General features: G+C 34.1%; 1 long non-coding RNA gene and 1 pseudogene across 1 annotated transcript in view; both read left to right on the top strand.

Annotated features, from left to right (window-relative positions):
- Window positions 1-9,959, top strand: part of LOC100985894 (putative ankyrin repeat domain-containing protein 20A2) — a 43,691-nt pseudogene extending 33,732 nt beyond the window's left edge.
- A 7,121-nt stretch (window positions 9,960-17,080) lies between these two features.
- The window catches only part of LOC129393043 (uncharacterized), a 69,581-nt gene continuing 61,131 nt past the window's right edge, over window positions 17,081-25,530 (top strand). Inside the window, exon 1 of the long non-coding RNA XR_008622317.1 lies at window positions 17,081-17,211. This is a non-coding gene — a long non-coding RNA (uncharacterized LOC129393043). The remainder of the gene's footprint in view (window positions 17,212-25,530) is intronic.

The following is a 25,530-nucleotide window of genomic DNA, read 5'->3' as shown; positions in this document are numbered from 1 at the left end:
ATGAAAATAAATTTTTCAGAATAGCAGGGGAAAACATTTGTGATGTAAAAAATGGTGTGCACACTAATTGAGATATAAACAATGATAATTTTGCAAATTATTAGTAACTGCCAACTCAATTAGTATCTTGTTAAAAAGATACTGTTATGAGGTATAGTAAAGTGTTACATTGTATATTTTGACTGTATTTCAAAATTCTGTTTTGTTTCCAACAGTTTTGTTGACTTACGTTGGGTGGAACAATTTGTGAGTGACCCTGAGATTTTGTATGGCTTGAATCTGGTGATATCTAGTGTCTCCCCAAGTGATTTGTTGAAGTTTTGGATAATTAGAAGTATTTCTTATATAAGTAAATATTTCATTAAACATTAAGCTTCATTTAAACTCTCAAAATATAAAGAAATGTTATTCTTTATTTATTTTTATAAAGATTATCATCTTTATCTAACTCTTCTTAGTTCATTTGAACTAAACCAGTGAATTTGTCAACAGAACAAGCCTTACCAGTGGCTTCAGAGGAAGAGAAAGAAAGGTATGAAAGAAGTGAAAAGAAGCAACCACAGGTATATGAAAATTTAAGTTTCTTGTTTAATATTAGTTTTTTTTTTGGCTTTAGTAACAAAGCATAGTCCAAATGATATGACCTTTTAGACTATACCTTTACAGTCCAATAGATCATAATTTTATATTTAATTTTTAAAACATTTTAACCAGTTATGAAACTTAAAATATTCTTACTATCTCTAGTAACTATTAGTTATTCTAGTAATTCTTACTATCTCTAATAACTCATAGCTGTCTTTACCCTTGGAATTGAGGCAAGAAATTTTCAGAATTATCTTGCTCTTTTATTTGTATAACCTTACTCATAATACAGAAGGTAACATGAAATATTGGGTCATATTATTAAGGAATAGAAATTATGAACAGTTTAACAACAATGGCCACTGAGTTAAAGTAGCGTTAAAGGAGTCATCATTGCCAGTGGTTCAGATGTTGCAGTTTTATATTGCTGGTCACCAGTGCCGAGTTTAAAGATTTATTCTCTTTCGTGGTCACCAGTTCACTTCTGTGTCTGTGTTCAGGGAGTGAATGGGGTCATAAAAGTCAACCCAGTTGCCTATTAAGAGAATCCTACCTTGCAGAATGGGACCTTTGGTGTCAGGGTGCAAACAATAACTTTATTTCAACATAAATACATAGTAAATATTACTAAAATTTTAAAAATCCAAACCTTGTCACTACTGGAACATAAAATATATTAGAAGTGGATATAAGCAGAAATTCTATCTAGATACATCACACTATCATAGTATATCATTTGAATTAGAATTTAAAATTTTGCTTCTCTTTCTTATTGGTGTTCAGTTTGACTCTTAATAATTTAGTGTTTGCCTAGTGCTCTAGTTAATCTTCAGAAATAAACATGCATTGTAGGGGCTCACTCTTTCTGGTATGCTGAGGTTAAGTCTTTGTAAGAGAGGAAGCTTTTATAATACTACCTATCATCTTTGAATTCATTTCTGGTAGATTTTACACATATTGCATTAAGTTTAGTACAAACAGACACTGATAGTTCAGCTTGCTGGTTCATGTTTCTGTCCTATGTTAAGCCAAGGCAAATTATTTTTCAATTTTTAGTTACAATCCCATAATTTAAGAGTAGCAACACACAGATTAAGTTTCACAGTTAAAATTTAATTATTTTCTAATATTTATTTGTTTATACTTGATTAAAGCTAATTTTAAAACATGCACTCTGACAGAAAAGACATCTGAGAAACAAAACAAGCAAATTTGTTTTCCATTTTGCACCTGCCCCCCCCCAAAAAAAGTCGCAAGAACCAGAACTGGGTAAGAATTGTGATAAAGGGAATCTATCTATATATTCACGACTTTTTAAAAATTCATTACAAAAAAATTCAAGCTGAATATTGGTAAAAGTTTTGAAAACTCCAAAATTACTGCTTGCCCTGAGGAAGAGCTCCTACATAGTAACTCCAAAGAGGGACAAAAAAAAAGGAGTGCCCTCTAATCTGATGAATCATGTCCCTGATTGTGAGGAGAAAAATGCATCTGGAGGATCTAACTCTGTGGCAGTCCAGGCAAGTGCCTGAACAGAGGAAGCCCATGTCAAATGTCTTTTTATTCCATTCTCACTGCAGGTCCCTGAAATACACTTACCAGTCATCTTCTAAGCTTCATTTAAATTAAAATAAATCAGACTATAAAAATGGTAACAAACCAGACACATAGCTTGATTCTAACACAGATAATGAAAATTTTTGTTATGATACAGAAACTGGAAAAGTAAGGAACCCAGTAATTATGATTGAAATGAAAGATGATTAAGAGTTTGACATGCAAATGGCAAAAAATATAAACCCAAATATCACTAATTGGAAATTAGACATTAGGCATTGACCTCAGTCTAGAGATCCAGAAAGTCTTTTTGATTTGTGGTTTACTCACCCCAAAGAAATGAAGCATATGATTCAGATACAAAGCCACAGGATTTCTGCTGCTACAGATACTTATAAAAACAGAAAACCAATACAGTGCTTATTCCAGAAGCCACTATATGACAGTCCAAGTGCTAATAACTACAAAAGCATGAATCTTGAATTATAAAATGTGGCTTATTCTTTGCCACATAGTAAGAGAACATCAAAAATATAGCTAGAAGACTTACAGCAAGATATTCCAAGGTCACCAACATAGCACATGTATACATATGTAACAAACCTGCACATTGTGCACATGTACCAGAACTTAAAGTATAATAATACTAAAAAAGAATTAGGTAGGCATGTTACAAGTAGAGTTCCTGGATTTGGAGAAAAAGAAAGTCCAACTTCAAAAAGGCAGAGGTTCACTTGCTGCTTCTTTTTTCTCTTTATCAATTATTTGATTTAGTCAAATTTTCCATTCAAGAAAATCTCATGTGTACAGTTACAGTGGGGTTTTCTAAATGTGTAATTATGTGTCAAAGTAGATTAGTCCTGTTATCTAAACAATGGTTCTGGAGAATGTTCTCATAATGTTTGTTCATTAATCAACCTAAGTCTCACTCTCAGTCTTCCAAGTGGCATACGAGCTGGGAAACTAATTCAGCCATACACCTTGTGATGTTCTGAACCAGATCAACATAAAGAAATTGCTAAAGAAATAAGCTTCAGATTCTAGATTCTTTTTTTGTATTCATTTAGAGATGAATTACATTTATTTAATGATAAAATGGGGATACAATGGGAGGGAAGCAATGACTGAGATGAGCCACAAAAACATGTCTAGCCTTGAGGGTTGCAATGAATATTCCCAGCCAAATGAGTCTGTTTAATGTGTTTTCATGCATATAAGTTTATCTGCTTAGCTCAAACTATTTGAATTTATAGTTCCATCATGGTTATTTCCAATACTTTGAAAACAAATATATATTTCCACATATTTAAAAAAATCACCACTCCAATATTTCTGTTGAATCAGACCTTACATTATGTTGTTTAATAAAGTATGGTAAGTTTTGGCATGTATGATTTTTATCATGTAAGAAGCGTAATTTCTTAGCTAAAAATTTAGCCTTTGACTCTTTAGTAGAAAGTTGAGTTCTGTACATTGTGTTCTAAAGATAGACAAAAATCTAGAGATTTTCTTCTTTCAAAATAAAAGCAGATGAGGCCTTTTTCCACCCTCTGAGGTGTTAAATTGCTCTGCTCAAGTTAGACTTTTAATATATCTTACTAATTTGATAAATTTATCTGGTAATTTATGTCATTCAGCAATATGGAATTGTATCATGTTATTTGGTGCCATGAAATGCTAGAGAATGCCACCTCAAGAGCTCTGGATGAAACATTTCATATGTCTTGGTTGGTTTGACTCCCATTTTCAATAGATAATGGGGCTAAAGTAGATAACTGTGCCATATGTTTTCCACCTATAAACGTTTGTGGTAATTGAATGTGAAATCTGCGAAGCATCTCATTTTCCAGAATTCTGCACTAGAAACTCAGCAGTTTCACTCTGCTTCTTGTGTTGTGGCAAACTTTTGTTCCTATAGTTCAGGGAGAAGTTTCACTTTTTTGATATCACAGGATTCAAAAAAAAAAAAGAGAGATAAAAGGCAGTGGGGAAAAGAATAGCTCAGTGCAGAAAAGGGAAAACTTCTTTACTGTTCCTGAAGCCCTACAAGGTCACATCCTCTTAATCTGACTATTTCATGTAAAATCCAGGTGGCAATGACAGAAGATATATGTTATGCCTGTGTTTTTTTTATTTCTCTGTTTCTGCCAATCAGATAGCATAAACACTTATATCAGATAGCAAAGAGTGGATGGGAATAAAAACACAAAATGGAGAAGAGCCTTTTTGAAATTTTGGAAAATTCTTCCATTCACACAAACAGAAATGAGAAGACTTGACAAAAATTTCAATGATAAAATGATGAGTATATTATAATTATAATAATTATGTATAATGATAAAATTAAAGTAAGCACAAAATACTTTTATCATTAAAATGGTGATAGTTAACCTGAATCAAGTGAAAAAAATCAGGGAAAAAGTTCTTTTTATTGAATAAAATAATAACAATTATTATTCATATTACTTTTATTAGAGGTCAAAGAAGGAAATAATGCAAACGAAAGTGAAAAAATACAACTATCAAAAAAGGTATGTCATAGTACATCTTCTGCTGCTGCTGACAGATTAACCAAACAAAGAAAGATTGGGAAAACGTATCCTCAGCAATTTCCCAAGAAACTGAAGGAAGAGCACGATAGGTGAGTAAGCCTATAGCAGTGTTTTTGTTTTTTTGTTTTTTTGAGATGGAGTTTCTCTCTTGTTGCCCAAGCCGGAGTGTAATGGTGTGTTCTCACCTCACTGCAACCTATGCATACTGGGTTCAAGTGAGTCTCCTGACTCAGCCTCCCTAGTAGCTGAGATTACAGCCATGTGCCACCATGCCTGGCTAATTTTTTGTATTTTTAGTGGAAATGAGGTTTCATCATGTTATCCAGGCTTGTCTCTAACTCCTGGCCTTAGGTGTTCTGCCCACCTCGGCCTCCCAAAGTGCTAGGTTTACAGGAGTGAGCCACCGTGCCCGGCCACTGATAGCAGTATTTCTCAGCAGATAATTGTCATTGTGCTATAAACTAATTCAAAATTGGACTAATGTTCCTTATGATTAACAAGTTTTACAGTTTTACCAGGGATATTTAGCCCTGCCTGGTAATCAGAAAAATGCAAATTAACATAAAATAAGATATATTTTGTAAAGTCATGCTGATATTGAAAAAGTAATTACTACCATTGAAAATGTGAGGAAAAAGGCATTCTCATACACTGTTCGTATATGAAATTGGTAAATTATTTCTGAAGGGTAACTTAGTGCTGTGTATCAAAATTTCAAATAACCTGACATCCCTTTAACTCAACAACTCCACTTCTGGGACTAGATTTCACAGGAAAACATAACTTGTGTAAACATACACACATTAAGGGCATTAATTATATATTACACATAATGAACAATAGCTTAATAAATATATAAAATATATGTAATAAGAAGGTGAATTGGAAGTATTAAGAAAGAATTATAAAAAGTGTGGGGTAACAGATGTTAGACTCTTTAGCCTAGTTTTAGATGACAATCATCTGCAAATATAGTTTGTGTGAGAGACATCTTACTCTGTAAATCATTTGGAGAGACACCTGCAATATTTCATAGAGATGAAAATTTATTTCTAGTGAACTTATATGCTTGTCAATAAATAGTAACTTTAAAAATTTAGTTGATTGTAAATGACCTTTTCTAATCAGGGAGTAATTATGACTGTGTGATTTGAAAAGGTAATTTTGAACTTCTAACTATACTGAATTATTTCCAGTATCCTTTTTTATAATACATACTAGAGTGACTAGTAACAAAAACTTTAGCAGAATATTCTTTCCTTACTACTTTTCAAGTATATGCATTCTTTTGAAGATGTTGAAGTGAGAAATTAAATATCTGAGAATTACAAAGGAAAGATAATCCAGAATATAGAAATTTTATTAGGATGATAAAGAGCATCTGCAGAGGTAGATCACAGGATGATCTCTTTATTTTTTAACAAAATGAATTTTCAGATAAATGCCTTTATCTGCAGCTGCATCTTAAGACAAGAAAATGAAGAAAAAACAAATGTTAATATGCTGTACAAAAAAATAGAGAAGAATTAGAAAAGAAAGAGAAACAATATAAGAAAGAAGTTGAAGCAAAACAACTTGAACCAAATGTTCAATCACTAGAGATGAAACCGAAGACTGCAAGAAATACTCCAAATCAGATAAATCAATCTTTGGTAAAAATTCTATATTTTAAACTTTATTTTATCAATGTTACTTATAATATCCTCTTGATTTAATATGTAATATTTAGGTCTAAAACAAACCAGAAATGTTATCTCATTTTTAAAAAATGAATGATGACAGTTACAGGTACAATTATTAATATTTATTATAAGTCTTGACATCCATGTAGGTTATTATTTTATTACAAAGAGCTTTTGAAAACAATATTATGCCATAATATATACTTAGTGATAACCTATTGATAAAGATTTTGTTCCCAGTAAAATTGTTCCTTGTACTTCCCCCATTTCATATTGATTACTGTACCTAATATTATAAAGAGGAAACAAATTATTGCAATCACAAATAATCTCATGATATTCTAAGAAGAGCTCTATAAATTTTATCTTATTTACCGCTGGTGTTTTGAAATAAAAGTTTTCTTTCGTATTGATATATTTACACCACAGAAGTAACTGTGATCTGTCAGAGAACTAGAAGTAGAGTCAGAAGTCCTGGGGAAAATTCTGTAGCTTGCTTATATTTTCAATATTTCTTTTCAAAATTGTGGTAACTAGATGAGTTCATCAATGAATGTATATAGGAGTGACTAGTATAATGTCTAGATTTATGATTTAGTAAATGTAATTCTTACAACTGACTATAAAAGTGTTAAAAGAGTCAAATTGAAATAGAATGTTATCAGTGAAACAGAACTGTAATAACTCTGGGAAATTTAACTGTCCAAATACGTGTGAACTAAGGTTCTTACTATAGGGTGGTGTATGGGTTAGATATCAAAGGGTAAATGCAATTTTTTGATATATTTTAATTTAGTCAAATTTGTTAATGCTTTAATTTATGCTTTTGAGGTTGTTGTAATTCAGGGAAAGGCTTTTCCAATTCTGAAATTCTTAAAAGTTCTCTGGTGTGCATGTGTGTATACGTGTTTACTTTTATAAATTCATTGACTTTTAAATAAATTTCTGAACTTTTTGGAATTTATGCTCTATAGGGTTCAAAGTTTTGCTTCAACTTTTTCTCTAGTTGGACATCCACTTACAGTAATCTTTTTAGTGTATGATGCGCAGGTTATTCTTTAACTTCAGAGGTAATCATGATATGTCATTTTATTGAGTACTAGCTAAAACTTTCTTTTGTTTTATTTAGGATTTTCATAATCACGAAGAAATAAAAGATCTGATGGATGAAAATTGCATTTTGAAGACAGATATTGCTATACTCAGACAGGAAATATGCACAATGAAAAATGACAACCTGGAAAAAGAAAATAAATATCTTAAGGACGTTAAAATTGTTAAAAAAACAAATGCTGCCCTTGAAAACTATATAAAACTCAATGAGGAATTGATAACAAAAACAGCATTCCGGTATCAACAAGAGCTTAATGATCTCAAAGCTGAGAATACAAGGCTCAATTCTGAACTGTTGAAGGAAGAAGAAAGCAACAAAAGACTGGAAGCTGAAATTGAATCTTATCAGTCTAGACTGGCTGCTGCTATAAGTAAACATAGTGAAAGTGTGAAAACAGAAAGAAACCTAAAACTTGCTTTAGAGTGAACACAAGATGTTTCCATACAAGTAAAAATGAGTTCTGATATTCCCAAAGTAGAAGATAAGAATGAGTTTCTTAATGAACAACTTTCTAAAACACAAATTAAATTCAATACCTTAAAAGATAAGTTCCGTAAGACAAGAGATACTCTCAGAAAAAAGTTATTGGCTTTAGAAACTGTCCAAAACTACCTAAGCCAAACACAGCAGCAAATAAAGGAAATGAAAGAGATGTATCAAAATGCAGAAGCTAAAGTGAGTAATTCCACTGGAAAGTGGAGCTCTGTAGAAGACAGGATATGTCAACTCCAATATGAAAATCCATGCATTGAACAGCAACTAGATGATGTTCATCAGAAAAAGGATCATAAAGAGATAGTAACTAATATCCAAAGAGTCTTTATTGACAGTGGAAAGACAGACCTCATGCTAGAAGAGAAAAATAAGAAGCTAATGAATGAATGTGATCATTTAAAAGAAAGTCTCTTTCAATATGAGAGAGAGAAAGCAGAAAGAGTAGTAAGTATCAAGGAAGATAAATATTTTCAAACTTCTAGAAAGAAAATTTAAACATTTGGTTCTGGATACATGTTGAACTTAGTGGAATATAAAAATCAATGGATAAAAGTGTGTTTACCATACGGTATAATTCCATTTACATGAAGCATCCAGAAAAGATAAACGTATGGGGACAAAAAGTAGATTAATGTTTGTAAAGGGCTGGGGCTGGAAGCTGGTAGTGACTGCTAATGGGCGTGAGGGATCTTGCAGTGATGGAAATTCTCTAAAGTTGGATTGTAGAGATGGCTGCACAACTCAGTAAATGTACTAAAAATCTTTTAACTTTAAGTTAAAACAGATACATTCTATAGTATGTAAATTATATTTCAACAAAGCTGTTTTAATAAAAAAAGGAAAAATGTGTTTACTATGCCATCTTAGAAACATGCCTCATTTCTAGGAAATAAAAGGTAGAGGTGAGAGATGATTTACTTTGAGAAAAGACATTGTGTCACCTATGAAATTTTATTAGGCACAGAGTCATATTTTAAGGTAGATAGTTCTGTACTGCTGAAATAATAATTTTAATGACTTTATGTTGCCACATGTTAAGACCATAATATAGGTATAAATGGAAATGTTTACACCTGAAATGAGTATTTTCAAATTAAAATTTAATTAAGTGATTTTCTTCGACACTTAATTCTAGATTTCCCAGATGAACTGAAGTGTATTGCTGTGTCCTGTAATACCTTGCTTTAAGTAGCTTTTTATGTATTTTAGTTGGTATATCTTTGTTATTATTCATATTAATTTAACAAATCTGAAAATATGTCAAATTACATATTTTTATGACTATGTAATGTTTTAAAGGCACCTACTTGTTATAAAATCATAATTTAGGATACATGTGGTAATATTTAGCAAAACTATATTTGGTTTAGTCTTCCCACTGGTATTTATAGTTTACTTTGAATATTTATATTAATAATTAGCTGATAATTTTTATTTCAAGGCTCAATGACTATCATTGGAATATAATTTTGTTCAGTAGAAAGATACTTGTAGCTGCCTGTGATTTATGAGTTAGGCATTAGATCCCTATTTTCAGACTGAGGGGTGGCAGGCTTCACGTACAGTGGGAATGGAATAATCACAGGAGGGAGTTGTAGGAGCTCTGAAGTCAGAGAGGGAGGTAAAGGCCTGTTTACCTAGGATCTCAAAGGCCATTGGAATTTTACTTTTATTCTGAGATAGGAATCTGTTGGAAGGATTTGAACAGGTGATTGAATATGTTAGGAACTTTGAGGTTGAGTTGAGCTTCTAAGATGATTGAATGGTGGGATGAATCTGTTGTGTAAGTAAGAGAATACCAGTTTGGCAGGAAGAGAACATATTCTGCATCCCTCACTGAATTCAGTAATAAATAAAAATGTGTACATGTGATTAAAAGAAGGTGAATTGATATGTGTGGTGATAATTTTCAAAGTAGGTATGTTAGAGTTAAATATTATTAACATAATTTAATAATAAGGCAATTTATAAAATTAGTAACAAAAATATTTTCTCAGGTGGTTGTGAGACAACTTCAACAAGAAGCGGCTGACAGCTTAAAAAAATTAACTATGTTAGAGTCTCCACTGGAAGGTATATCACATTATCACATTAATTTGGATGAGACGCAGGCCCCAAAGAAGAAATTATTTCAAGTGGAAAGTCAGTATGTAAGGAGCTTAACATGTCAACTGTATTCTGTAGCTAGTTGAATTATATAACATGTTTTAGGATACTAATTTTGGCAGAAGCTTGATTTTTTATTTTCATTACAATGAATTATTTCCATTTTACTATCTTTATAATGTACTTTTTTTTATATTGTGACTTTCATTCTACCATTTTGAAAAACCATTACATACGTTTTCTCTTACAATATGTAACCTTGGAAAAGTTGAGAATTATACATCATTCCTCATAGAAAACTGACTTTTTTCCTGTTAAAACAGTATTTTTAAGTAATTTTTGTATTGCTCGGATGAGGCAGGCCAGATTAAATCAGAGGAGAATGTTTCATGGAATGTTCCAGAAAATTGTCTTATTTCTTCACTTTTGTGAATGGACACAGAATCTGTGTCTATTTATTTCACAGATTCTAGGTTAACTTGTACAGAAAGGCCATTATACTATTCTTTGAAATGTGCATGTTTTAGGTTAATTTACAAACTATTTGAAAAGTTAGGCATTTTCTTTGTCTTTTATTTAAAATATACTATAAAACTGTAGAAATATTTAAATTTGAGATAGCATGTACATCAAAAATTGAGAGTTGAGAAAATTATCTTGATCCTGCCTTGGGATTTTAAAAACAGTTTCACTGAGGTATCATTCACATTTCAGAGAGTTCAACCATTTAAAATGTACAACTCAGTATCTATTAGTATATTCACAGCATTTTCATCACCCTGGAAAGCAACCCCACATCTCCTAGGCATGACTGCAGCCTTCCTCCATGTCCCTCCACCTACCCCTGTTGTAGGCAACCACCATCTATCTACTTTTGTCTCCATATGTTTGCCTGTTCTGCATATTTCATATACATAGAGTTATACAATATTTAGTCCTTTGTGACTGGCTTTTTCACTTAGCATAATGTTTTCAGAATTCATGCCTGTTTTAGCACACATTGGTAGTTTATTTCTTCTTATAGTTAAATGATATTCTATTCCATGGCTATACTGGTTTTCCATTCATTCATCGATTGATGGACCTTTAGGTTAGTTTCCACTTTTTAGCTATTATGAAAAATGCTGCTGCAAACATTCACTTACAGGTTATTATGTGGACACGGGTTTTTATTTCCCTGCCATTGGACTTTATCCTCAGAGTTAATTGGGCAGATATCAGCACTTGTCTTGCTCATGCTATCCTTTCTGCCTTCTCAGTTTCTGTTCATCTAGCCTCATTCATTCAGACGTGGCAGACAATTTATTGTTTCCAAGAAGCTTTCTCTGAGTGTTCTCTCATTGACCTTATGCGTTAGCAATCGTTGTCTAGTCTGTGCAGAAAAACTTAGTCCTTAATTTTACATGGCTTTTATTTTTTTATGGAAGATAATTTTCTCTCATTATAAATTTGCTTAATGGGGGAATAATATATAATATGTATGCCACCTATCCTTGCATACATTGAAAATATTTTAGCTTAGAAGTTTGCAGCATTCAATTCAATCCTTTATGCCATACCAATTGTTTCTGCTTTGAGACCTTGACACAGTAAAGTTTATATTCTAAATGTATTTTTAGCAATTAAGTATCAAATCTAAACCAATTAGTCTAATACAGGAGACGCGTTCAATCACGTGTTTATGTTTTTCTCTCTATGAAAAAGAATCTAAATCGGCGTTTTTTCACTATGCAGTCAGAACTGTATTTCTGGACTGTTACCAGTTTGTCAGCTGAACAGTTCTGGCTGCAGCTTCTCTGATGACGGATAGCACAGCCCCTCAATCTGAGTGCTCAGCAGAGTGCTTGTGAAGGCAGCACCACAGCAACAGTTGCTCAGAGTGAACGGATTCAGGAGCCTTGATTTAGCAATAGAGTCCAGGGTTTTCAGCTCAGTGTCTTTAGTCTGTCTCTGCTGGTCATGTCAGTTATGTACTATTCAATCCAGGAGGTGCTGTTTACATTGTAGTACATACATAGTCATTGACTAATGAGTCATACAGAGAGAAAAGTAAGTTATAAATTATGTCCCCCATTTGCTGCAACTCTCAGTGGTAAGAATGATTCAGTTCAGCTATAGGTCCATTGGCATGCCACCTGCCTAAAATACACAATTTTGTTAAGATATACAATAAAATAATTATGCTAATAGCAAATATTTTATGTAGCTCACTATGTTCCACATAGTCTTCTAAGTGCTTCATGTTAGTCCCCAGTTAAACACCTGGTTTTGGAAGGCTGAGGCAGGAGGATCGCTTGAGCCCAGGAGTTTGAGACCAGGCGGAGCAATATAGTGAGACCCTGTCTCTAAAAAAAAAATTTTTTTTTAAACACTTAGCTGAGGCATGGTGCTGCATGCCTGTAGTCCCAGCTACATTGGGAGGCTGTGGTAGGAGGGTCGTTTGAGCTTGGAATATTCAGGCTGCAGTGAACGGTGATCAAGCCACTGCACCCGAGCCTGGGTAACAGAGGGAGACTCTGTCTCATAAATAAAACGTTTTGTATAGATTCCCATAGAAGTGAGTTAGACATCAGACATAGAATTATTAGCCACTTTGATGTCTACCTTGGGAGTAAAACATATAATAAGGGGCAGCTTTAACCATCTCAATCAATAGCCTCCAACTTCTCGAGAAGGTTCCTATTTCATGAATTTCTAAACAAGAGACAACCTGGATTAAGACATTTGGTGGACACCATTTTGAGATGAAGAATCTTGAGTGGGAAGAAGGGAGATCTCTACTTACTGAAGCTTCCCAATGACATAGTTAAATGTCCCCCAAAAGAAACTTTAGAACAAGCCTTTCATCATGCCATATCTCTATGGAAAAGGAATTTCTTTAAAAGAAAACAAAGGCAAACAATTGATAATCTGATTCACATGGGAAAGTTTTCATTATAAAAGAAAAAGAGGGCTGGCTGCCGTGGCTCATGTCTGTAATCCCAACACTTTGGGAGGCTGAGGTGGGTGGATTACCTGAGGTCAGCATTTCAAAAACAGCCTGGCCAACATGGTGAAACTCTGTCTCTACTGAAAACACAAAAATTAGCCAGGTGTGGTGGTGTGCACCTGTAGTCCCAGTTACTTGGGAGGCCGAGGCAGGATAATCACTTGAACCCAGGAGGTGGAAATTACAGTAAGCTGAGATGGTGTCACTGCACTCCAACCTGCATGACACAGTGTGACTCCGTCTCAAAAAAAAAAAAAATTAAAAATGTAAAACAAAAAAGGGACAAAGTATACTGGTCCAAAAAAGAAGAAAGAAAGAAAGAAAGGACAAAGTATACTGGTTAGTATCATAACAGTGAGATAGTCCCCCTTTGAGATTAGAAAATCACAAAGTAACATTAATGAGAGCCAACATAAAATAGACAAGATTCACTATCTACAAAAGTAATCTGCACCAAGTAGCAATGTATGAGCGTGTGGTTGAGAACATTGTCTATAATATGTGTACTAGAAGGAAGAGACCTCAAGAAGAAGTTCAGAGCTGGAAATATAGATTAGGGAATCTAGGTCAAAGTTTTGAGATTTTAGGAGTCCTGAGAGAATGTAAAAAGTGAAATAGCCACTGGGCATGGTGGTCAGACCTGTAATCCCAGCACTTTGGGAGGCTAAGGCAGGCAGATCATGAGGTCAGGAGTTCAAGACCAGTCTGGCCAACACAGTGAAACCACATCTCTACTAAAAATACAAAAAATTAGCTGGACGGGTAGCACATGCCTGTAATCCTAGCTACTTGGGATGCTGAGGTAGGAGAATAGCTTGAACCCACGAGGTGGAGGTTGCGGCGATCTGAGATCATGCCACTGCACTCCAGCCTGGGTGACAGTGGGAGACTCCATCTCAAAGCAAAAAACCAGAAAAGGATAGGGCTGTGGAACAGAGGTTGCTAAATTTAGAAATGATCGGGGTCAGAGGAATAGAAAAGGATAGGGCTGAAGAACAGAGATTGCTGCATTTAGAAAGGAAGTGGGGTCAGAGGAATAGAAAGGGTTAGGGCTGAAGAATAGAGGTCACTGCATTTAGAAAGGAAGAGGGGTCAGAGGAACAGAGGGAGCATTTGGTCACTGCTCTGCTGAGCAAAGCAGGATAAAGTCCTTCATGACCCTTGGACTTTTTTATTGGAATTATTAAAAATCAGATTTCAGTATAAAAAACACAATAAGTGATGAAAAATAGATTTCTGAATGAGACCATGTGTCATAGAGTCCAATGGAAGGGGAGAAACAGGATAATAGAAAAGCCACAAAAAGTAGACAAAAGTTGTTTTTGTTGATTATAGAAAAAATAAACTTTATTTAAAGAGAAATGGTTAAGAGAAAGGGAAAAACTGAAACCTATGGGTGAATACTTAGAATGACAGTATTTAGCTCAGCCTGAAGACAGATGAGGATCAAAAATGTAATGGGAACTAGATAAGAGTTTTCTAAAAATTGTCTTAGTAAGATGTAATTTAAGAAAACTTGGAATATCTTAAACTATTAAAGACAATGTTTATAGAGCATCTTTAAAAACTAAAATGTAAATATAACTACTCTTTTTTTTTTTTTTTTTTTACTAACCCTTAGTATTTTGTGTGTAAAAACCCTCATTTGTAACAAACATTTTTGGCAGTTTAAATTTCAGAAAAGATGATGAAAATTTGAATCATTTTTAGCAGTTTTAAGAAAAGTGACTATTTTTGAAATCTGCCCTTATTGGCATCAGGTTTATAAAATGCACTTTATACACCTGCCTAAATACATATTACTCATCCACTTATGAGAAATAATATTTTTGAGATAAAAGAGGGACTCTAGATTTTACAAAAATAATTTTAAACACTTTTTTTAAGCCTGAAGAAAAAAATGAAGAATTAAGAAAACTTTTTGAGTTAATATCATCACTGGAGTATAATGTGGATCAAATAAGAAAGAAAAATCATGAATTAGAAGAAGAGGCAACTGGGTATGGTTTTCATATTCTAGAACATGTTAACCACTTATTAATTGATTTAACTATAATTTTACTTGACTGAAACATAGATACAAATTCATTTTATGTTTGCATTTTCATAATTAAATGAATTCTATTTTAAAATGTATTTCAGAAACTCACAGCACAACTTTTTAGACATTTGTGTCATGGGGATGGGAGTCAGCTGAGCTGCTGGGGCAAGGTGAAATTTTTTTTGAATGCCAAAATATTCTTTTTTTTTTTTTTTTTTTTTGAGAAAGAGTCTGGCTCTGTTTCCCAGGCTGGAGTGCAATGGCACGGTCTTGGTTCACTGCAACCTATGCCTCCAAGCAATTTTCCTGCCTCAGCCTCCTGAGTATCTGTCATTACAGGCATGTGCCACCACGCCCAGCTAATTTTTGTATTTTTAGTAGAGACGGGGTTTTGCCAAGTTGGTCAGGCTGGTCTCAAATTCCTGGCCTCGTGATCTGCCCGCCTCGGCCTCCCAAAGTGACGTGAGCCACCATGCCTGGCCACTTATTCTTTAATGATTTTGAGAACAATGACCAAGCCTTGGACATATAATGTCCAGTGCACTCTTCATTATCTAGTTTGAATTTTTATTTCTGAAGATGTTTTTTGCTGTCTGTGGTCATTTTTTCTTTCTTTTGTAGTATCCTCTGCTGCATTCAAATTCTTTAAAGAAGACCTGTTTGTGTCATTCTTTAACATCAAATTTATCTTGATATGTAGCTTATATTTTGTTTCTGCTTCTTTTTCTTTTAGATATAAAACATATCATGGAAATTTACTCATTGTACATGAGTACCTCTGTTGTATACATGAAGTATACATGTTATTAAACTTGTTTTACATAAATAAATTTCATATATATAAAAATATATGTATAACTTGAAGAAAAAGTAAAATGAACATTCATGTTTTGATCACAGATTTTTTTTAAAACAATGGAATCTGTCTTTGAAGCCCTGAACACAGCTACTTTTCTATGTATTTACTGAGCACTTAATTTGGTTTTCTGATTCTAATCAACATTTTTCTGTCATTGCCTTTCTCTACATGGTTTTGTATCTCTTTCATTTTGTTGACATTATGTCAGCAAAGGTGTCTAGATCTCTTCTTCAAAGTCTTTAAATCGTCTCACATCTCTCTGCCCCTTTTCTTTTTTCTAAAACTGCCTGTTTCCTTTTTCTCCTCAACTCAGATATTAAAGATGTTTTCTTCTCTTTTTCTACATTGAATGATCTCCTTGAGGCTTTTTGTGTGTACTTTTTCTTCTTCTGAGAGACTGTGGCCAATGGGTATCAAAATGTATTTTTGTGTCTTTTTCAAATGTATGTGTTTTACTTTTTTATCTTGGTTACTCATCTCTGGGTTATGGCTTATATTTAGTAATAGGTTATTTTACCTAGCATACCAACATGGATTTGAGTAGTTTATTTACAAAAAGTGTATGGTTAGGCCAGGTGTGGTGGCTCACATCTGTAATCCCAGCACTTTGGGAGGCCAAAGTGGGTGGATCATTTGAGGTCAAGAGTTCAACACCAGTCTGACCAGTGAAACCCTATCTCTACTAAAAATACAAAATAATCCAGGCATGGTGGTACACACCTGTAATCCCAGTTACTTGGGAGGCTGAGACAGGTGAATCACTTGAATCCAGGAGGCAGAAGTTGCAGTGAGCTGAGATCACACCATTGCACTTCGGCCTGGGCAACAAGAGTGAAATTCCATCTCAAAACAAAACAAAACAAAAACACTGTATGGTTATAATATCACTTTACCTGCCATTTATGCCATAAAATTGTTCTTCATATTATTTATCTAAGATTATAATTTCATATAGAATGCTTTAAAACTATGTTCAGTTGAAACTGAAAGGAACATAGTTTATAGATTTGTTTCTTTGATATGCCATAACATATGTTTAAACAATTATTAAATATCTACTCTTAAAAATACTTGACTTACTAATTCTGTACATTTCTGCAGATATAAGAAATTCCTGGAAATGACAATAAATATGTTAAATGTATTTGGAAATGAAGACTTTGTTTGCCATGAAGACTTAAAAACAGATCAACTAAAAATGGATATTCTGATTAAGAAGCTAAAACAGAAGGTAGTTTTTTAAAAAAATTCGTAAGGTCTAGATTACATGTGTGAGACGTGCAGGTTTGTTATATAGGTAAACGTCTGCCATGATGGTTTGCTGCACCCATCAATCCATCACCTAGATTTTAAGCCCTTCAGGCATTAGTTACTGATCTTGATGCTCTCCCTCCTGATCCCAACAGGCCCCAGTGTTTGTTGTTCCCCTCCCCGAGTCCACATGTTCTCATCATTCAGCTCCCACTTATAAGTGAGAAGATGCAGTGTTTGGTTTTTTCTTCCTGCATTAGTTTGCTGAAGATATCAGCTTCGGGTTCATCCATATCCCTGCAAAGAGCATGATCTCATTCATTTTTATGGCTCCATAGTATTCCATGGTATATATATACCACATTTTCTTTATCCCATCTATCACTGATGGACATCTGGGTTGATTCCACATCTGTACTACTGTGAATAGTGCTGCAATGAACATACAAATGCATGTATCTTTACAGGAGAATAATTTATATTCCAAGGTATGGTAATTTTAAATCAGTTTTGGTATTAAAAATCATGTAATTTTGGAAAATATTGATAATGGAAAAACCCAAATTCTGCCAAAATATGTGAAGAAAATAGAAGGTAAATATATTTTTTCAGACTTTAAATGCCTCAGGCTCTTAGTTAATCTTCCCCAGATCTGGGAAGACCTAGAAGGGGAGAGATTGGGCTACATTAGTGAGAGCCATTTCAATCTCTTGGCCCTGCAGCAGCTATTTCAAAATATGTCAAAAAATATATTTAGGGGTAAAATATTTTGATTTCTTTCAGCTTCTTCTCTCTGTGATGCTGCACCAGAATCAAGTTAGAAAGGAAGCCACATTATAAGAGTTAATACAACCCATCTGATGAGACCCTTTAGATAGAAATTGGGGCCAAAGAAAACAAGGTCTTATTCCTCAATATAAGTCTGTCAGTGCTTTAAGCAGTGAAAGAAAGATTTTTCATTTAATTTTACAGGCTTGATACTAATGAAAAGGATAGCTTTTAAAATATAAATCTCTTTTTCTATAGAGGACATGCAGTTGATTCTCTTAGGCCTTGAACCCTGGCCAGTGATCTGAAACCAAGCAGTACCTGTCTCCAGATCACTAGTACCAAAATCACTAGTACCAAATTAATTTGGGGTAGGGGGCAACAGGTTTATTGAGAAATAATGAACACACTGTGCAATTCACTCATTTAAAATATACAATTCATTAACTTTAGTATTTTCAGAGAGTTATGCAGTCATCATTACAATCAATTTTGAACATTTTCATCACCCTAAAAACAAACCCCACATCATTTAACCATCTTCACTAGTTTTCCCTTCCTCCCTCAGCCCTAGGGAACCACCCACCTTCTTTGTATAGATTTGCCTATAAGCCTCTGAAATGAAAAGCAAGTGGTCTGCTGGGACTGGCTTATTTCACTGAGCATAATTTTCCATGCTACATCTGTGCTGTAGCAGGTATTGATGCCGGGCTTTTGCTCCTTGGTTCAGCTACATCTGGGTTCTTCTCTCATGACCAGGAAAAATTAAGCACGCAGACACATTGAGGAGGACAGAATTTATTATGTGAAAGGAAAGCTCTCAGCAAAGAGAGGGGTCCTGCAAACAGGTTTCCACCTCACAATTGAATACCAGGAGCACATGAGCTGAAGCGGCCAGGTTCCTCCTCTGCATAAGGCGTGAATTCCTGGTGACTCCACCCCATCCCCCCAGTGCATGTGGGCCTCCGGTCTGCTGCAGGCATGTCCAGGCAAGACAAGTCCAGGTTCTCTTATCTGCACATAACATCTGGTGTAAACACTTGTGGGGCTGGTGGGAGATTCTCCGGGGACCCTTCCGTATCTGCCTAGGAATTTTGCTGTCTCCTCCTAATACAGTATCTGTACTTAATTTCTTCTTATTGCTGAGTAATATTCCATTGTATGGATACATCAAACATTTTATTTATCCATTGGCCAGGTGATGGACCTTTGGGTTCTCTCCCACCCAAAGGTGATAGACGTTCCGGTTCTTTCTACTTTTTGACTCCTATGAATACTGCTGCTGTAAACATTTTTGTATGAGTTTCTGTGCTTGTGTATGTTTTTATTTTTCTGGAGTATATACTTATGACTGGAATTTCTGGGTCATATGGTAACTTCATGCTTAACCTTTTAAGGAGCTGCCAGTTTGTTTTCCAAAGTGGCTGTATCACTTTACATTCCCAGCAGCATTAGATAAGAGTTTTAATTTCTTTACATTTTTCCTAACACTTACTCTTTTTTCTTGAACAAAGATTTTATCCTGTGATGTGAAGTGATGCCACATGTGGTTTTGATTTACATTTTCCTAATGACTAATTACGTTAAGCATCTATTAATGTTCTTATCCATCTTTATATCTTCTTTGCAGATATATCTATTCAAAATCTTTGCCCATTTTTAAAAATTGGGTTATCTTGTTGTTTATTAATTGCAAGAGTTATTTATATTTCCTATATATGTAAGTCCTTTATCAGATATACGCTTTTCAAATACTTTCTTCTACTTGGCGTCTTACCTTTTCACTTCTTGATACTGTCTTCTCAGGCACAGCAGTTTTCAATTTTGAAGTCCATTGAATGCATTTTTCCTTTGGAGTCATAGCTAAGAAAACACTGCCAAATGCAGTCACAAAGATTTATGCCACTGTTTTCTTCTGAGGGTTTTATAGTTTTAGCTGTTACAGTTAACTGTTTTATTTTGAGTTAATTTCTAAATAAGATATTTGGTCAAATTTTATTTATTTTTGCATATGGATACCCAGTTGTCCCAGCACCATTTGTTGAAAAGACTATTCTTTTCCCATTTTGTTATTTTGTTAAGCTTCTATAAAAGCCATTGACTGTAAATATGCAGGTTTATTTTTAGATTATCAGTTCTTAGCTTGTTTATGTCTATTCTTATGTCAAGGCCCAATCGAATTGAATGAGAAGATTTTTTCAATCATGTTGCATATTACCAGTTGTCTTATGTCATAATAAAAATTAAATTTAGTGGAATATCTTTAACTTCACCTTTTGTGTCACAAAGGAGTCTCTGGCCAGCTTATACCTTACTTCTTCTAAGACATGATCAGAAGCCAGGCTTACAAGGCACACTTAATTTCTTTTTTTCTCCATTCAAACCTTTAGTCTCTTTTCCATTGCCTCCCACTATAGTTATATTTTCAGTAAGTTTTGGTCACAGGATCTGCTGACATAGTCTAATATTTAGTGCATTATGTTTTACTAACTCATTATAATCCATAGAACCTTCCATAGAAGTTTAAGTCTGAGCCACCAGCTTTCCTCAGTGGAAATCAAGTGAAGTAATCATCTTGCAGTTTACAGACCCTCTTTCCTCCTGGTAGCTGCTTCTCTTGGGTAGCACTGTGGCTAATCCTTTTCTTAGTGCAGATCTTGCATTCTCAGAAACCACAGTTCCCTGTATTGACCTCCTTTTACTGAAACAGAGATGCACAGCTCTGCTTTCTAGCTCAGTAGAGGATTCCTGGAATAAAAAGTTTAACTCATTCCAAGAAAAGGTCTTAGGAGTGCAGCACTTCAAAATCAGGTAATGTTCAGGCAATTTATCAGAGACACATAGTAGATTATTATTTTGACTTTCAAAATTTCAGAGCCAAGTTGTGTGCTATAGAGAAGCATTGTGGCATAACATAGAGATGGGATGGTCTTTACTTCTCCATAGAAACAAGCTTGGAGTAAGGTAAAGGAGAAATTGCATTTGATGTCTTAACACTCAAAACACACTATGCTTATTTTACTTCTGTGAAGACTAAAAATCGTTCCATAATATTCTCCTTATTTCCTCATTTAGAAAAGAAAATGAAAATTGAATACTAGGTTGATTAATAAACACTCAAAGCTTCTTCTTTTAGAATTTTAGTTAATTGAAATCAGGTAAATGTCTGACTTTGGCTATGTCACCAAGCATTTCTAATTGTTTTTCAAATCATACATCTTCTTGCTTCCCAGTCTTATTTCCTAACTTGAGGGGAAATTGTAAAGAGTCACCCTTGCCTTGTTATCAGAGCTCATAATTGAAGGAGTTTTAGGAAAATTCCTCCTCAGCAGCTTATGTCTCTCTCCTGGTTATCTGCTGCTTCTCAATAATGTTTGACATCAATAAATACATATCAACATTTATTAGATCCTGCTTTAAAGGAGACTCTTTTCTGCTGCATAAGTTATGTTTCCTGTTGTCTCTTTTTAAAACTTATTTTCCTAACAATTACCCAGAGTCTTGTGGCTTGAAAGAAAAACATTTATTTTGTTCATGAACCTGTGGTTTGGGAAAAACTTGGCCAGGACAGCTTGTCTCTGCTCCCTTCAGCTTCCCTAGGAACAGCTGATCAGTTGGGGAAATGGAATCCTCTGAAGCTTTGCTCTCCCACGTGTTTGATGGTTGATGCTGGCCATCGGCTGTAAACTTGGTTGGGACAGGCAGCATGAACACTGACACAGGCACTTTCAGGCTCTCTTTGTGGCCTAATGGCTCTCACAATTGGGGCTGGGTTCCAAGGGAAAACAGTCTGAGATAGGGAAGCCACATGGTATCCCTTTCTCTACATTCTACTCATTAGAAGGAAGTCAGTAAGGCTGGCCCATATTCTTTGTTTTAAATGGGATGAATGTAGCTTCTCTTTTGTTCTAATTGATACATATATACATAATTATGGGCTATAGAGTAATATTTTTATACATGTATATAGTGTGTAATGATCAACCTAACTAGCACATTTACTACTTCAACCATTTTTCATTTCTTTCAATTGTGAACATTCAAAATCTTTTGGCTTTTTAAAAATATACAATAAATCATAGTTAACCATATTCACCCTACAATGACACAGAACACCAGAACTCATTCCTCTTATCTAACTGTAATTCTGTATCCATTAACCAGCCTCCCCTCCCCTACTTCTATGAGCTTTTTTTTGTTGTTAAGAGACAGGATCTTGCTAGTGTAGTCTGGGCTCTGGGCAACTGTAGTCACCCAGACTGGAGACAGTGGTTTGATCATAGTTCACTGCAGCCTCAAACTCTTGGGCTCACGTGATCCTCACACCTCAGCCTCCTGAGCAGCTGGGATTATGGGCATGCACCATTGCACCTGTCTGATTTTTTACTTTGTAGAGATATTTCCCTATGTTGCCCAGGGTGCTCTGGAACTTTTGGCCTCAAATGATTCTCCTGCCTTGGTCTTACAAAGTGCTAGGAAATTACAGGCATCAGCCATATTGCCCATCCCTCAATTTTCCTTTAGCTCCCACATATGAGTAAGAATGTGCAATATTTATCTTTCTGTGTCTGAACTTAACAAAACATCCCTCAGACTGATCCACGTGGCCACGAATAACAGGATTTAATTCCTTTATATGGTGAATAGTATTCCATTGTGTTTGTGTGCCACAGTTTTTCATCCATTCATTTGGTGATGGACATGTAAGTTGATTCCATACATAAGCTGTTGTGAATAGTGCTACAGTAAACATATGAGGACAGGTATCCTTTTGATCTATTGTTTTCTTTCCTATTTCCTGAATACCCAGTAGTGGGGTTGCTGGATCCCTCAGCAGCCCCATTATTAGTTTTTTGAGAAAACCTCATGTTGTTTTCTATAGTGGCTGCACTAATTTACCTTCCCACCAACAGCATGTAAGAGTTTACTGTTCTCTGGAGCCTCACCAGCATTTGCTATTTTTTTTTTTTGTCTTTTCAATGATAGCAATTTATTCAAATTGAAGCAAGATTATATCACATTGTAGATCTGATTTATATTTCCCTGAGGATTAGTGATACTGAGCATTTTAAAAATTATTTATTGGCTATTTGTATTTCTTTTTCTAAAAAAATATGGTTAGATATGTTGCCCAATTTTAAACTCAGATTTTTTTTTACTGTGAAGTTGTTTGAGTTTTTTGTATATTTTGTATATTAGTCCCTTATTAGATGAATAGCTTGACAATATTTTCTCCCATTCTACAGGTTTTCTCTTCACTCAGTTGTTTGCCTGACAGAAGCTCTTTAGCTTAATGTAGTACCATTTGTCTATCATTTGTTGTTTGCCTATGCTTCTGATGTCTTACCCATAAAAATCTTTGTGCAGACTAATGTCCTCAAGCATTTTCCCTATATTTACTTATAGTAGTTTGATAATTTTGGACCTTACAGTTCAGTCTTCAATCAATTCTGAGTTTATGTTGTTATATGGTGTTGCATAGGAAGCTAGTATCATTCTTCTCCATATGGATATTTAGTTTTCCCAGTGCCATTCATTTGAAGAGGCTGTCCTTTCCCCAGCATATGTTCTTGGCATGTTCGTCCAAAATCAGTTGGCTGGAAATATGTGGATTTATTTCTGGGTGCTGTATCCTATGGCCTTTACCCCAAGAATCATTACTTCTTAAAATGCAATTCAAATTAGCATGAAATATTTGCAGTTTAAGGAAAGGCTTATGGCATCAGAATCCTTAATTATAGAATTCGTTATTTTGTGTTTTTTCTAGATAGGGTCTTTCTCTGTCATCCAGGCAGAAGTGCAGTGACAATAATTCACTGCAGCCCTGAACTCTGGGTACAAACCATCCTTTTGCCTCAGTATCCCAACTAGCTGGGTCTACAGGCATGAGCCACCATGCCCGGCTAATTAAAAAAAAAAATTTTGTAGAGATGGGGGTCTCACTATGTTGCTCTGGCTGATCTCAAATTCCTGGCCTCAAGTGATCTTTCTGCCACAGCTTTTTAAAGTGCTAGGATTACAGGCATGAGCCACCATGCCTAGTATAGAGTGTAATATTATTTTCAAAGTCTTATTCCTAGAGCCATTTATTGACTTTGGCCTAAATAACTCAACATGATATCTCTGAAACTTTTTTTGAAATATTGTGGGGAATGATAATGAGGGAAGGGGGTTAGACATTTTTTACTAGGAGATAATTTTGTGCCATTTAAGGAGGAACAAAAATAAATTATCAGAAAAATAAAAGTAAGATGAAGTACAAAAGTTCTGTGGCAAAGATGATGATACTAAAGAATATATTTTTGTGACTCATGGTAGCTTTAACTTTGTTCTTAAAATTCTGAGTAATTTAAGGGATCACATTTGAAGAATCTGATGCATTACTGATAACATTTTATTACAAGTGAATGCATTTTAAAATTTGCTATTGGTTTTGTATTAGATTATTCTCAGCCTATTTCATTATCAAGCTATACTATTTTATTCATGCAGTTTGATGATCTTACACCAGAGGAGGAAGCTGTATCTTCAAAATGCATCAATTTGGCTAAAGACAATCAAGTTATTCAACAGGAGTTATTATCTATGAAAAAAGTACAACAAGAATGTGAAAAACTTGAGGAGGATAAAAAGATGTTGGAAGAAGAAATATTAAATCTTAGGACACATATGGAAAACAATATGGTAGAACTTAGTAAACTACAAGAATATAAATCAGAGCTAGATGAAAGGGCAATACAGGCAGTAGAAAAATTAGAAGAAATCCATTTACAGGTTAGTTGTTTAAATCAGGTAAGTTTACCTGTAATGTACTGTCATTTATTTCACTGTAAATTATATTTCGGATATATATATATATATATATATATATACACACACATATATATACACACACATATATATACATATATATATACATATATATGTATATATATAGTGTTTCCTCTGCCTCTCTTGTAGCAATCTGCTTTGTAAAGTTCTAGAAAAAAAATGGCATCTGTTTTTTCTTTTAAATATTTAAATTTCCATTATTATTATAAGAAAATCAATCTTTCAGAGTAATGATTCTCATTATGGAGTCATTTGATGATTAAGACCAGTTGGCATAGGAAAAAATTGTGATTTAGAAATTACATGACACTTTTGAATTGGTCTTAAGCTACATTGTTCATTAATCACTTTTTAAAATTATGAATGGATTCTATTACTTTTTATATGACCAGATTACATTAATACTAACATAATTATGATTTCAAATTTTTATAAATCAGACTTAATTCTGAATTCAGTTATTAGTTTTGATATTGCTGAAATATTTTAAGCTTCTGCCTCTTTTTTAACATATTCAAAAATGCTCTTTGAATCACTGACTCAAAATGAAAGGCAACAAACATACAATAATTAGGTTATAATTGTTTTAAAAGTGTATTCTTTTCCTTTGTTTTAGTTACAAGCACAATATAAAAAACAATTAGAGCAGTTAAACAAGGATAATATGGCTTCACTAAATAAGAAGGAACTCACACTTAAA

The sequence above is a fragment of the Pan paniscus genome, chromosome 21, assembly GCF_029289425.2.
Source record: "Pan paniscus chromosome 21, NHGRI_mPanPan1-v2.0_pri, whole genome shotgun sequence".
Lineage (NCBI taxonomy): Eukaryota > Metazoa > Chordata > Mammalia > Primates > Hominidae > Pan > Pan paniscus.
This window is presented reverse-complemented; position numbering and strand designations above follow the sequence as displayed.